General features: G+C 45.0%; 1 pseudogene; it reads right to left on the bottom strand.

Annotated features, from left to right (window-relative positions):
• Nucleotides 1-3,114: 3,114 nt before the first annotated feature.
• LOC150005297 (U2 spliceosomal RNA) lies at nt 3,115-3,208 on the bottom strand (annotated as a pseudogene).
• Nucleotides 3,209-14,615: the final 11,407 nt, after the last annotated feature.

The raw sequence follows: 14,615 nt of genomic DNA, 5'->3' as shown, positions 1-14,615 counted from the left end.
ATAAGAGAAAAGAGACAAATATAAAATACCACTTTTTGACTCTCATTTGCAGTGTAGGAAACTATCTACCCATGGCCCCATCAACAGATTGCGCCATCGAACATTTATAGTCGCCAATCTGAAAAGTTTAAAAACAGCATCTTGGGTGGTTTTGATTTTCAGCATTTTTTATCTTTGGATTGGAAGATACCAAATGTTTGCAACGCTGTAAGGAGGGGACCTCGGCTGTCAGCCACACCTCTGCCACGTGGAGAAGGCCAGTCCGGGAGACAGTCACCCACAGGCAGGTGGAAGCAGACTTGAGAGACAGAAAAGGGATGGAGAGTCCCTGGCTCCAGACACCTGCCCCTGCCCACACAGGACTCCGTTAGCCAGAGAGTCCCCTCTCTGGACTTAAGCAAGTTCAAGCTGGGGTTCTGGTGACCCACCTCCTGACCGAGGGTGCGCAAATAGCCCCTTCGGGTTACTATGATCTGGTTGCCAGGTGGGCCTGCCAGCTGCCTGGCCCGGAGCCAGCCCGCTTGTAAGAAGCTGCTACAGGTACAGCACAGCCCCTGTGGAGACTGTCTGCAGGTTTCTAATACAGTGAACATACACCGGCCGTATGGACCAGCATCCCCATTCCTAGGTCTGTCCCTGGGGAGATGCCTGCGTATGTCCCCTCAAAGACAGGGCTGCTTTGATCATGGTAAACGAACCCTGGAAATTACCCAAATGCCCATTAACAAGAAAATGAAAAGAGAGAAGGAAAAAAACTGAGGTATGTCTTCTGATGAAAGACCACTCAGCAATAAAAATGAATAAACTACTGATTCACGTGATTCATGGAAGAATCTCACAGGCATGATGTGGAGCAGAAGCCAGACATAAAAGAATATATTTCATAGGTTTCCATTTTTATGAAGTTCAAAAACAGGCAAAGCTAACCTATAGGGATGAGGTTAGAATACTCACTACCCCATAGGAGGCGTATCCTGGAAGGAAGCATGAAGGCAGATTTCTAGGGTAATGAAATAGTCCATAGTTTGATTGGCATGGTAGTTATATTGGGTGTTTGCAACTGTCAAAATTCATCAAGGTTTACATTTTTTAATTATGCTTAAAAATAAACAGTGAAAGAACATCATTAACAAAATAAACCACTGTAGGGCACAGAAGCAGCAAGTTTGGGGGATCACTTCTACCAAGCCAGAGGTAGCCCTGAATCTGTCCTGGCTCGGTGGCAGCCCCTGTGGGTAGGAGTTGAGGTCTTCACATTGAGCAGTTTGCACTTGGCTGTGGTCCCAGAGCTCCCTGCAAACATCCCTCAGAAGCAGCCTCTGTCACCCAACATTGCTGCTCAGCTATTGTCCCTGCAGGCAGAGCTGGTGCCCATGCAGCTTGTGGCTCCGGGTCAGACAGACCCACATCCCCACCCTGGCTGACCCTGGAGCTCATGTGAAGGGCCCGATAAGGGCTGCCTTGCAGGGTCATTTTGGTAATTCCAGATGTCAGGATACGCGGTCAGACATCACCTGTTCTGTACATGTGAGGGCTGCTTTATGATGAGGCCTTGGCTCACCAGGGTGAGGGGTGGAGGGGAGGACAGGGGAGTTCTGTGCTCACCAGGCTGAGCCCTTGAACATTATACTCGAGGATTAAGTAAAAGCTCTGCAGCAGAATTCACTACGATTGACTCCCACCTCCTTCCAGCAATTAGAGGATCGTTTGGAATAGGAGATTTGTGTCTGACGCTCCATCCACACCTCTCCGCTAATGCCCCTAATCCACCTCCAACCTTCTAAGAGAGCTGTGGGGAAGAACTCAAGGAGAGCGCACAGTCAGGCTGGGTGGGGTGGGGACTTTGACCCGGATGACAGCACTGAGGAACTGGAAGGGTCAAAGGGAGAGGGAAGGAGGTGTTGAGAGGCCTCTGAGGGTGACGAGAACGCAGCAGACCAGAGTCGCCTCCAGTGCGGTTTGCGTGAGGGCCCGGGTGCCAAGTGCAGCCGTGGACTGCATTGCGTGGGACCACAGCGACAAGCTCCTGGCCGGCGAGCACTGGAAATGTGGCTAGTGCAACAGGAAAACTCTGCTTTTACTACTGTTTAATTTTAATTAAAGTGAAAACTACGAATAAAAATACTTCCCACCGAACACCACTCGTTTGATATTATTACATATTTTGTATCATAAAAATTGTGAAAAAAATTCTTCAACTGGTTATTCCTAATGGGGCTACTAGAAAACTCAAAACTGCCTAACAGGCTCACGTATGCTTCCACTGAACTGTGATGTCCTAACAAGTCAACACGTCCGCTTGATTCAGTTCTGGCCCCACCCAGCAGGCAGGGTTGGGTTGAGCAACCTGGTGGTCATTCATTTATGTGCATCACACTGACTGTATTCACACAGGTCCAGCTGTTAGACTTTCCTCATCTAACAAAGTCATACAGTCAGAAGTTTAAAAAATAAACAAACAAATAAACGAGAACCCTGACCCTGGCTCCCTTCTGGGATCCTGCTGCCCAGGCAGGGGCCCCGGTCCAGAGGGATGGAAGTGAACCAGGGCTGCCCAGCTCTTCATTCCTGTAACTCCACCAGCCCTGGCTCAGCAAAGTCCCAGCCCCCTCTTTGCCCAGCCTTTGGTCTCCAGGTGAGACCTGCGCACCTAAAGAGGTCCATTTCAGAGCTATTCACGATGGCTGTGCGGATACCCAGCGTTCCTGGGACAGCAGTGCACGCGTGTGCGTGGCTCTGCCCCCCTTACTGGGACGCAAGAGGAAGGTCTCTCGTAACATGTGAATATTGTTTCTGTCATGTAAAACGCTGGTGGAATGTCCAATCACTAAGTTATATACATGAAACTAATATAATGTTCTATGTCAACTATAATTGAGAAACAAATTTTAAAAATTAGGAGAGAAATATAAAAATGTAAAAGGTTATCATTCTAAGTCATAAAAAGCTCTTACAAGTTTTTTTTTAAAACATTACCATGTCAATAGGAAAAACCAAACAAAGGAAATGTAAAACCACTGACTGTTGTAAGCATATAAAAAAGATACTCAAGGCTTCCATGCCAAAGAATAGAAAATAAAATAAAGGGAGGCATCATTTTTCAATTATAAAGTTGACAGGTGTTTTATTTAATTTAATTTTTTTAAATATATTTTGTTGATAAGAACAGATACTACACTTGATCTTAGCCAAAAGGCCAAGAAGCTTTGCTAGCAAAAAGGAGCTGGCAAGAAGTATTCAAAGTGATGAAAAGCAAGGATCTACATACAACCAGGATTACTCTATCCAGCAAAGCTATCATTTAGAATGGAAGGGCAGATGAAGTGCTTCCCAGACAAGGGAAAGCTAAAGGAGCTCATCATCACCAAATGTCAAAGGGACTTATTTAAGAAAAAGAAGAAGTTCAAAACTATGAACATTAAAATGACAACAAACTCACAACTATCAACAACTGAATCTAAAAAATAAAAATAAAAACAAACTAAGCAAACAACCAGAACAGGAACAGAATCATAGGTATGAGGATCTTTTGGACGGCTATCAGCTGGGAGGGGGAAGGGGGAAGAATGGGGAAAAGGTGCAGGATTAAGAAGCATAACTGGTTGGTACAAAATAGACAGGGGGAAGTTAAGTATAGTATAGGAAAGGGAGAAGCCAAGAAACTTACATGCATGACCCATGGACATAAATGGCACGTGGGGTCGGGGGGAGTTTGCTGGCGGGAAGCAGGGGACTGAGTGGAGGGGGGCAAAGGGGAAAAATTGGGACAACTGTAACAGCATAATCAGTATGTACCCTCCCAGAAACATTGTAAAGTTTGTCTATGTTCTGTTCGGCCAGCCCCGTTGTGAGTGATGCGTTAGTGAATGCAGCCCAGCCCGGGGTGTTTCAGATGACCCAGGCAAGCTGGCCTGGCAGGAGGCAGTTTCCTGCATTGTTCCAGGGACGTGGCCTCGGTAAAGTGGCAGCCCTTGCTGTAAACCAGAAGCCAGTAACCAGCAGGTTCATTGTAGAGGGTATCAGTCCCTAATTATTGATGTTTTTCAAAAAATAAAGTTAATCGCTCCCTCTCCCCTGCGTCTCTCTCCGTCTCTGCCTCTGTCAGTACACACCGATGTCTGTCACATACACAGGGAGGTGCGCATGTCAGGGAGAACATATTCAAAACAGGTGCAGCCTTCTCACTGACTCCCCGCTAGGCCCTCATTGAGCCATGTGGTTGGCATGTTCTCTGTTGTGTTCACATTCTCAATAATGTGAGCCTTCCCTCCTCTACCTTAAGGTCAACTTGACGGATTGCATCTAAAAATGTTACTACCTTACATGTCTTAGAAATTAGCCACCACCTTCGCTACTATATTAGGGTCAACGTTGGGGCCATTCCTTTGACAGTCCTTTGCCTCAGCTTGGCTTCTAAAAGTCTCACAGTTCCACACCCAAAGCCTTGGATGCTCACCCAATCGCAGGTTTTCTCATTTTTTATCTGAAAAAGGTATTCTACTTTAAAATCTGTTATTTTTTGTAAAAATGACTTGCAAAGAAAACACAAAATATAAAACACACTATAACATAGTTGGAGGTTTTGTGAAGATTAGGAAATCCCATCATCACTGGGGCCCAGGACCTGGCTGAGGTGGTCATTCCGCTGATTGCTTCCTAGGCTCACCCTTAGACACCTGGAGGGGGAAGGTGGCGTGGTCTCCAGGCCTGCAAGAGCTGGAGTTTCCCAGATCACGGAAGCGGGATGGGACGTTCTCTGCAGAAATCTCATGGAAATAATAACAGTATTGACTTATTTATTGGAGATACACCACCGATGCCTGGCCTTGGCAAGTAACTTAACCCAAGTCAGAGATCTCAGGTGTTACATGAAGATATGTCAATGTCTGCCTGCTACAGTTACACTGAAGATTGTCACGAACCAGGGAAGTGCTTTCTACCAGGGAGGAGTTTATACACCGTGCCAGGATCCCCACACACGGCTGCTACGTGGGCTCAGGTGTCCACAGAGAGCTCTTGGGTAGGACAGCAAGACCTCAGTTAGCCATCAATGCTAAATGGCAGGGTCAGCCGTCCAACTCCCTCTTGAAGACCCTTCTCTAGAAGAGGGACAATGCCCACCATCCCACTGGGAACAGCTCTCAGGTGAGCTGATGGTGGCTGTGAAGACCCTGATACCCAGCAATAAGGGCAGTGGAAATGGTTGGGCTGAACCTCAGGGGATGGCCCACGGGGACATGGGACCAGTGACCAGAGGTAGAACCACATTATACTAAAAAGTGTTCTGAGATGATGTATAGACCTAAATATAAAAACCAAAGCTATAAAGATTCTAGAGAAAACAGCAGTTTATGTTTTTGATGCGACATTTATGACTGTGGGTAAGCAAACATGTCTTAACTGGGACACACGCAGGAGTAAAAACATAATAATAAGTGAACTAAGCATTCACACGCTAGGAAAAGAACAAAATAAAGCTAGCCCATATGCTATAAATTAATATCGATGCAGCAGTTAATGAACTAAAAACAACAAAAAGCAGTCGTAGCTTTGATTTATAAATTAACAGGTGCTCATTTTTAATATGCTAATACAGTAAATCAAAACCATCGACAAAAGAGATTGGGAGGGTGGCATGTGGTTGGTGGGACTACAGGTGTTCCAGTCCTTGCCCCGGCCACACTGACACCCTCCTGCCCTGTCCCAGGGGGGTGAAGTGTGCCGGTAAAGGTCATGGGAAACTCAGTCACCTGCCAAGCCAGAGGGGTCTTCACGTACAGTGCTGTGTGCAAACCTCAGCCCCGGACCAGTGTTTATAGGAGCAACTTCCCCCCAAAAGTCAAGTGTGGCCCAACCACTTACAGGAGAGGCTTCTTCCCTAGGAAGACAAGGCTGGAGCCGATCCTAAGAAAATAACTACATTTGAAACTGGGGAATGAAAATGAGGACGGAAACAGGAGCGATTGCAACGTACCTCCCGATTTACAAAATGATGTGAGGATTTCTTAAACAAAAACTGATCAAGGACACTGGAAACATGTCCTAGGCCACGATAACTAGCAAGAGGGGCCTTGACCCCTGAGGAGGGCCCAGGGCAGCCAGGCACGAGTTCCCCGAATCCTGGAAGCCTGAGTGAACTTGAATAAGAACATTCTAGATTTCCTCAGGTAAAATGTATTCTTCACGAGGCTCTGGTGGAAAACCATATTTCAGGTCTCTGGAATATTTTGTTTATATAATTTGAGACAAAAGGGAGGAAGAAAGTCCCTACAATTTGCCAAAAATCCTTTCACTCCCTAGAGGATTTTATCTGGATCCTCCTCCAGAGTGAAGGGGGGAGGGGAGCACCGAATAAGCAACTTCTCCTGCTCCGGATGTAAGAATCAAACCTGTGTCCACGAAGAGCCAAGGACTCCAAACATTCCACCTCAGATGATTTAAGAAGCAAAATAGCTGAAGGAAGAAAAACAAAGGTGGATGGAGTGAGGAGGGCACTTAGGGAAACCGGAGAAGAAACGGACCACCCAAAGCCCAGCCAGGAAGAAGCTGCTTAGCAAAGACACAGCCAAAACTCTGACGTCTCCAACAAATAAAACAAAATATAATCCGCATGTGAACGGGGAGGATATTCTATCTCTGAAAAGAGTGGAGAAAAGATCGGAACGCTGAAAAGCCTGGCAATATAAGTACCCATTTCCCAGGATGTTGCCCCGTTCTAGCTTCCCAGAACATTCAGACAAATTTGAGTGAGAGGGGACGCTATGGTATCATTTACCCACAAAGAGCAAAATTAGGTCAAATTCTAAAGGGAAGACTCAGCTGTCTCTTTGTGACTTCTGTTGGAAACATTTTGTTGTTGTTTCGGCTGACAACGTATTTAACGTTTAATAAAAGCCCTAAGATAAATGTATTCAGAACTGCTTTTTGAAAAAAAGACCCAGGAACTCTGGGAGAGGGAGGGAAATTCTGAAGGGAAAAGGGCTAGAATAATCACCCTCTATTCCCTGAGAATCAAGGACCCAAACTTGCCGGACCTGGGGCAAGCTCGAGACCACAGCAGCGGTGTTCCAAGTCTGGTCCTCCCAGCCTGGTGCACAGAGGTGACCCACGGGGGTGTAGGAAGAGAATGTTAGACCTTCCATTTACATGCACTTCTGTCCCCTCCCCCCAAAAGACATACATTAAGATTTTAAATTCTTTAACATAGATAGACCCTGGAGCCTTCCCTCACTCGCCATGTCAGAGCCCCATGCCACTTGGACACTAATTGATTTCTTTTACAGAGGGGGTGTCCATGGAACCCCCACTGTCCTGCAGTGTGATCAGTTAAGTGGATAGAGAGGGTGTTGTCTAGTTTTAAATACTTGTCAACGTGGCAAGTGATTTCAAAATATTCTGCAAAGAAAGCTATTCCAAGATAATTCTAATTATAGAAATACAAGGGAACAAGAAAACGACCTAGTGTGGACATTCCTGGTCCCACACCGTCCTATTTCATAGCCACAAGCTATATGTATTGGCCAGCAAGCACTTGAAATTTTTTGTAGTGTGATGCAGGAACCAAAATTTAAATTTGATTTGATTTGATTTAGATGTGTATTTAAAGCTGAGACTCATTTCCATTCCTGGAAATCTTCTTCTAAGTATATTTGGAATGACTTGAGTCTGTGAATCTATTCTGGCAACTATAAAACTTATGAAATCCAAATACAGATCAAGAATTTCCAATAACTTTTAGCAATGGAATCAAGTATGCTATAAAAGCAAAATACACACTGCACTTCAAAGACTTGGTATGGGGAAAAAAAAGAATATAAAGTATCTCTCTAATAACTTTAGATTATGTGTCGAAATGCAATATTTTTAATATGTGGCAGTTAAAATATATATTACTACAATTAATTTCACTTTTTAAAAATGTTTTCAATATGGCTACAAGCCAACTTAAAATTCCATGAGTGAGTCCCATAAAATTTCTACCAAACAGCCCTGGTGGGGATGAGCTGTTTTCTTACACAGATTACTCATCTTTGGTGGCCCCAGAGGGTCTTGGCAAATACTTAATGTTGTCTGCCTCCTTTGAAGCTTCGTTTCATAACAATTTCACCAAACAAAGAAAAAAAAAACATGCACGAGGTGGGCCCCCAAAAGTGCTGGAGTCATTTTATCTGTGCCAGACGAGGGGCTGCCAATACCATCCCTTCCATGGGCAAAACTCTTTCAACCGTAAAAAAGATGTCATTGGGCTCACCCCATCCCTCCCCTTCTGACCTTGTGGAGCCGTTCTGAAGCTCTCTGTGAAAGCGCTGTGACATCTGCCCAGGGCTGATTAAAATAACAGCCACGTAAGCGCTTTTCCACATGTTCCCTCCTCTGATCTGCACAGCCCTATGGGACAGACGATATCCCATATCATAGAAGAGAAAACTGGTACAAAGGGGCTGAGTCACTTGCCCAAGTCGCGAAGCTAGTATGTGGTGGGGCGGGCGTCTGGACATCTACTCTGAATGACCAGAAAGTCATTACCACTGGGGAAGTGGACAAGGGACCTCACTCTCCAGCAATAACGTTCAAATGAGAAACAGAAGCTGCAGGTCTCTCTGCCCCTGTGATCTATCTGCAGCCTGCCCTCCCTGGTCCATGGAGAGCGGCCTCTCTCTGCGGGAGCGACAGACATGAGGACATCCGCGGGAAGCAGTGGGAAAAGAGAGAAACACTTCCTGAATGTACTCATTGTCTTTCCGGAGCTTTCTAGTAGGAGGGTTGGTTCTTGAGAAATGAGACCTCATTCTCGAGCTTGCTCTGCACACTCAGGTGTGCACCCAGGTGGCATCAGCATGGCCAGCACCTGCTTGTTTGTCCAAAGCAACAGCTGACTCTGACTGTGAAGCCGCTCTTTCCTCCTACTGCCTGCAGCCCTTCAGCCTCCTCCCATCCCCTCCAACCCCAACGCCTGTTTCTCCCCTTCCCAGCCATTACCAGCAGCACTGCGAGGGAGCCCGAGGCTCCCAGCCATCGGCGATTGTACACAGGGCCCGCCCCAAGCTGCGGATTCCAGGCCCAGCCTTCTCTTCTGAAAGGTGGTGGTTTGACTTGGAATGAGATACATCTGCACCTGCCAAGTTCAACACAGAGTGGAGACAAACACAGCTCTATCCCCAAGAGGCCCTGCCTAAGGCAAGGCACAGACAGGGCAGCTGATCTGGCAAACAGGGTGAGGAGGACCAGGCCCCAGGGCGGCTGAATGGAGGTGGGGAGAGGGCAGCTGGAGAGCCTCACAGGCTACACACTGAGGCTCTGTGAGAGGAGGCTCACAGGGGTCAGGTTTCCAGTGCTGCCCACTTCCTTTTTCCAGCTAGATACTTTCCAGTTTGCCTTCAAATCACCCCACAAGGCCTGATGGATGTCTTTTGTTGTTGTTCTAACTGGTCCGCCTCAGGAAGGGCTTTCCACATCTCCAGGAGCTGGCTCAGCCTCAGAGAGAAGCGAGCTCCCCCACACCCACTCGCTTCCTCGCCGGACACAAGGCCGGCCCCTGGGCCACGGCTCAGCCAAGTCCTCCCCAGCCCCCTTGGCTTCTGACACCCTCTGTACGGTCATTTCACCCAGGTGGGAAAATCACCACGTTCAAGAGAGTCAGCCCAAAGCAGCGATGTTCCCAGAATGTAGAGGAAAACCGTGCTCGAATGTCCAACAGCCCTGAGTCTATGAGCTGGGAGAGGGAGGACAGAGCAGATCTACCACCTCGGGATGGCTCCTACCCCCCAGTATAATCAATGGCTCTGGCCCCTTTGAAAAGCTGTTTAAAATTAGTCTCCACACTAGCTGATTTGAGTTTTAGGTGCTGTACTCCCACAGAGGTGCATAAAAGACCTCAGGTAATTCCCCGGCTGGAGAGCAGACATCTTCGTAACAGAGAGGGTCTGCAGGGTTCATTTCTAGGTTGGGCTGAAGCTGAGCTGAGGTACTAAGCGACTTTAAGTTACAGCTGAACTTTGATAATTGTTATAAAATTACTAGTTATATCAGTTCTGACACTTCCAATAGCAACTTAATGGTTGTTTATTAAACTTTCTCCAATTATGGCTGCTTAGCACATCAAAGGGCTGCGAAAATACACCCCAGACAGCCTTGGGGAGAGGAGACAGACAATATATAATGGGCGGACTTTGCTGGGCTTAGCAAAGCTCTTAGGACAAGACCAAGTTCAAATGAAGGTGAAAGCCATCCTTTGCTACACGCACAGAAGAGCCTGTTACACAGTTTTCAATGGCTCCCTCTGCTAAGGAATTTAAAATACTGTCACCATATGTCTTGCCCTTGGATTCAGCATTAGAGAATTCCCATTGTGACAAGTAAACTCTTACATGTACATATTATTTACAAGATTATGAACACAAAACCCTGTGTCCTGTACCCTTTGGGCAAGTTAAGTAATTTTAATCCCTAATATTCACCAAACTTGATTTTCACCTGCGCTGTCTTTAGAATGTAACACAGTTGAAAAGACATAGGACCCCACTGTGCTACCAGGAATAACTTAATTGGGATCTTGCTTCAGGTACCTTACATACATAATCATTTAACCTTTAGACTATGTTTGGGTTTTGTTATTGTCCCCATTTTACAGAGGAAGCACTGAGGTTCAGGAAGGTTAATGGAACATGCCAAGGTCATAGAGCAGAAAGTGGCAAAAGCCAAGATTTTACCAATAGGCAGCAAATTTCAGATTCCATGGCTTGCTCACGATGCCATACATACTTCCCTTGTTTTATATAGTCAACTAATTTGTCTTGCATTGATCCAGTGCTAGCTCTCTCATTTAGTTTTCGGATTTGGAGGGAGCAGATATCGTTGGGACATCCTTGGATCCCCATCAGATCCCTTTTACTGTTTCTGCATTCTCCTCCCTCAGCTTCACTGAACCATTTCCTTTGCACTGGTTTCCTCTTGCTTCTGTAACAAACTGCCACAAACTTAGTGCCTTAAAACAACAATTATTACCGTACCGATCTGGAAGTCAGAAGTACAGAAGGTTTCATGGGACTAAAATCGAGGTGTCACAGGGCTACCTTCCTTCGGGAGACTCTAGGGGAAAATCCATTTCTTGCCTTTTCCAGTTTCTAGAGGCTGCCTGTGTTCCTTGGCTTATGGCTTCCTCCATCTTCAAAGTGAGAACTCACATCATTCTGCATTCTGCTTCTTCATCTATCTCTGACTCACCTACCTCTCTCTCTCATTTAGAAGGTCTTTATGATTACATTGGGCCCACCTGGATTAAACCAGGATAATCTCTTCATCCCAAGATTCTTAAGTTAATTATATCTGCTAAGCCCTCTTGCCACCCAAGATAAGGTATTCACAAATTCTAGGAGAAATTAAAAACCTATTTGAAAAAATAATGACAGAAAACCTCCCTAACTTGGTGAAGAAAATAGACATACAAGTCCAAGAAGTGCAGAGAGTCCCAAACAAGATGAACTCAGAGAGACCCACACCAAACACATTATAATTAAAATTCCAAAGATTAAAGACAAAGGGAATCTTAAAAGCATCAAGAGAAAATCAATTAGTTATCTACAGGGACACTCCCATAAGATTGTCAGCTGATTTCTCAAAAGAAACTTTGCAAGACAGAAGGGATTGGCAAGAATATTCAAAATTATGAAAAGCAAGGATCTACAACCAAAATCACTCTACCCAGAAAAACTATCATTTAGAATAAAAGGGCAGATGAAGAGCTTCCCAGGCAAGAAAAAAACTAAATGAGTTCATTAGCACCAAACCAGTATTATATGAAATGTTAAAGGCTCTTCTTGAAGAAGGAGGAGGAGGAGGAGGAGAAAAAGAAGAAGAAGGAGGAGAGGGAGGAGGAGGAGGAGGAGGAGGAGGAGGAGGAGGAGGGGGAGGGGGAGGGGGAGGGGGAGGGGGAGGGGGAGGGGGAGGAGGAGGAGGAGGAGAAGGAGAAGAAGAAGAAGAAGAAGAAGAAGAAGAAGAAGAAGAAGAAGAAGAAGAAGAAGAAGAAGAAGAAGAAGAAGGAGAAGAAGAAGAAGAAGAAGAAGGAGAAGAAGAAGAAGAAGAAAATGAACAATAAAATGGCAATAAATACATATCTATCAACAATTGAATCTAAAAATAAATAAATGAACAAGCCGAACAGAAACAAAATCATAGCTACAGAGAACATTTTCATGTTTGCCAGATAGGAAGGGCATTGAGAGGATGGGTGAAAAAAGTGAAGGGATTAAGAAGTAAAAATTGGTTATTATAGAACAGTCCTGGGGATGTAAAATATAGCATGGAGAATATAGTCAACAATAATCTGATAACTATATATGGTGTCAGGGCACATCAGAGAAGGAAAACTCTGACTCCAAAAAACCTCCGCTGCCTTGCGGCATACCTCTTCAGGGGAAAGGCTAAGGGAGTAAACCCCGACAGAAAATCCGGAGCCGGAGTCCCTAAGGCGGTTTGACGTTGTAGTCAACACCGGCAACTCCTGCGGCGCACCTGAAGCCAAGCTGTATTGACTCTGTCTTTCCCTTGGACCCTTCAGCTGCGAAGAGAGGGGGGGTCTGCTGCATGGGCAACAGCAGACCCTCCATATCACCCTGCCCAGGCTCTGTAGCTTCAGCTCCACTGGAGAGGACACTCCAGCGTCATTGCAAGATGTCGATTCAACACGGGAGGAGACAGATACTGTGTCACTCCCGAGTCGGACTGCACAGCCATTCTCGGCGGTGCAGATAGACTCTTAAGAAGCTACACCATCGTCTCTCGAGACGGACGGCTGCCGACGACGACGACGACGACGACGACGACACCTGAAACTAACATAATAATGTATATCAACTGTAATTGAAAATAAAATATGATAAAGAAAATACCAAACTCTGGGGATTAGGGAGTGGTTGTATTTGGGACTATTAATCTGCCAAACACAGTTTCTAATGTCTGCAACTGTTTCTCTCTTCCCAGGACTTCCCTTGGGCTCCTGGAGTCACTTTGTCTGCAAGGAATGAGAGCAGGAAGTGCCTGTTAGTGTTACCAGCTCTCCTGGCTTGTCCCTGGCTGAGTGGTTTCCTGGGATATAAGACTTTTAATGCTAAAACCTGATAGTTCTTGGCCAACTAGAATGGTTGCTTGCCTTATCCTAGAAAAGAACTTAGCCACGGATTGACAGTGCTGGATTATGAAAACCCAACTACCTTGCCTCAAGCCTAGACAAACTCTACGAGAAAACTTTTGCTCCAAAGGTCTCCTACAGGATTAGGCTGAAACTGCCGACTTGGCATAAAATTATATACTTTCCCAGCTTCTCACCCTTCCCTGTTCTGCTTTCCCACTCCCTTAGCAAATTCTACTGGGAGCATTTACTCAACCACCTGCACACCAGTCTTCATCTCAAGACCCACTTCTAGGGTGACCAGGTCAAAAGGGAGGAAGGGGCATAGTAGCTTTGTTCACATTTATTCAGCAAACATTCTTGAGTTCCTATACTATGTCAAGATAAAAAATCAAATAGAAGCCATCCCAGTCCTCAGGAAGCTCACAGAAATATTGAGTAGAACCAAGAACACAGTGTGATCAGCACTGAGACATTCAACATGGAGAAGCAAAGCAAGAGTGCAGAGTGCCAGGGATGAAGAGGCATAGGCAGGGCTGATCATCAAAGAAGTTTGGGGTTTATTTTGAAGTTACTCAGAGCCTTTAAAGTAGACACACATCTCAACCAATTTTTGTAGGTCAGAAGTAAAATCTCGGAAAGTAAAACAGAAAAACGGAGGTGGAAAACAGGAGAGAAAAGATGATGAGAAAAGCCTAGTAGGAGGCCCATCAGCTGAATAATAAGAGTTAGAGAAAAGAACAGAAAATAGGAAGAAATTTTCAGAGAAGAAAAAAATTCCCAAAATTAAAAATGAGCCAACGAAGTGAAAGGGCTACCAATAGCCTTTTAAAAAAAAAATGAGAGGAAAAAAAAAAAGTCTCTACAAGATGCATCACTGTAAAATTTCAGAACCGGAAGGATAAAATGATTCCGAAGCTTCCAGGGAGAATACAAACAGGTACATACAAAGGCCATGTTGAAATCTAGTGGACACGGGAGGTCTATGCCTTCAAATTTTGGAAGACTAATTATTCTAATCCTGGAATTCTATGCCCATGCCCATAGAAACTACCAGCATGTGTGAGTATAAAATATATTTTTATGCGTGCAGGGAACCTAAGAATTTATATCCCCTGCCTTTTCTTAGAAAGCTACTGCAGATGTGTTCCAGAATAATGAGGAAGAAAGAAAAAAGGAAACCATGAAGCCCAAGAAAGAGAGAAGCCAAAAGAGAAATGACAGCTATGCAACAGGTTTAAAGAATGATCATTTCAGAATTTTTTAATATACTTTTAAGTACCTAGAAAATCATGTTTATTATACTGATAGATCTGATGAAGAAAAATTAAGAATAGGTACAAAGTTTATATGTACACAATGAAAAAGGGGACAATTATTAACTCTGGGGAAAAAAAATAAGAAAGAAAATATAATTATAGTACCTCCTGTACTCTCCAATAAACAGTACTAGCAAAAAACTAAGACTGTGAACTTTGACTATTGAAAC

This window comes from Furipterus horrens, unplaced genomic scaffold (assembly GCF_987537825.1).
Source record: "Furipterus horrens unplaced genomic scaffold, mFurHor1.1.pri manual_scaffold_7, whole genome shotgun sequence".
Taxonomy (NCBI): domain Eukaryota; kingdom Metazoa; phylum Chordata; class Mammalia; order Chiroptera; family Furipteridae; genus Furipterus; species Furipterus horrens.
Note: the sequence above shows the minus strand (reverse complement) of the source record. Positions and strands in the feature narration are given on the sequence as shown.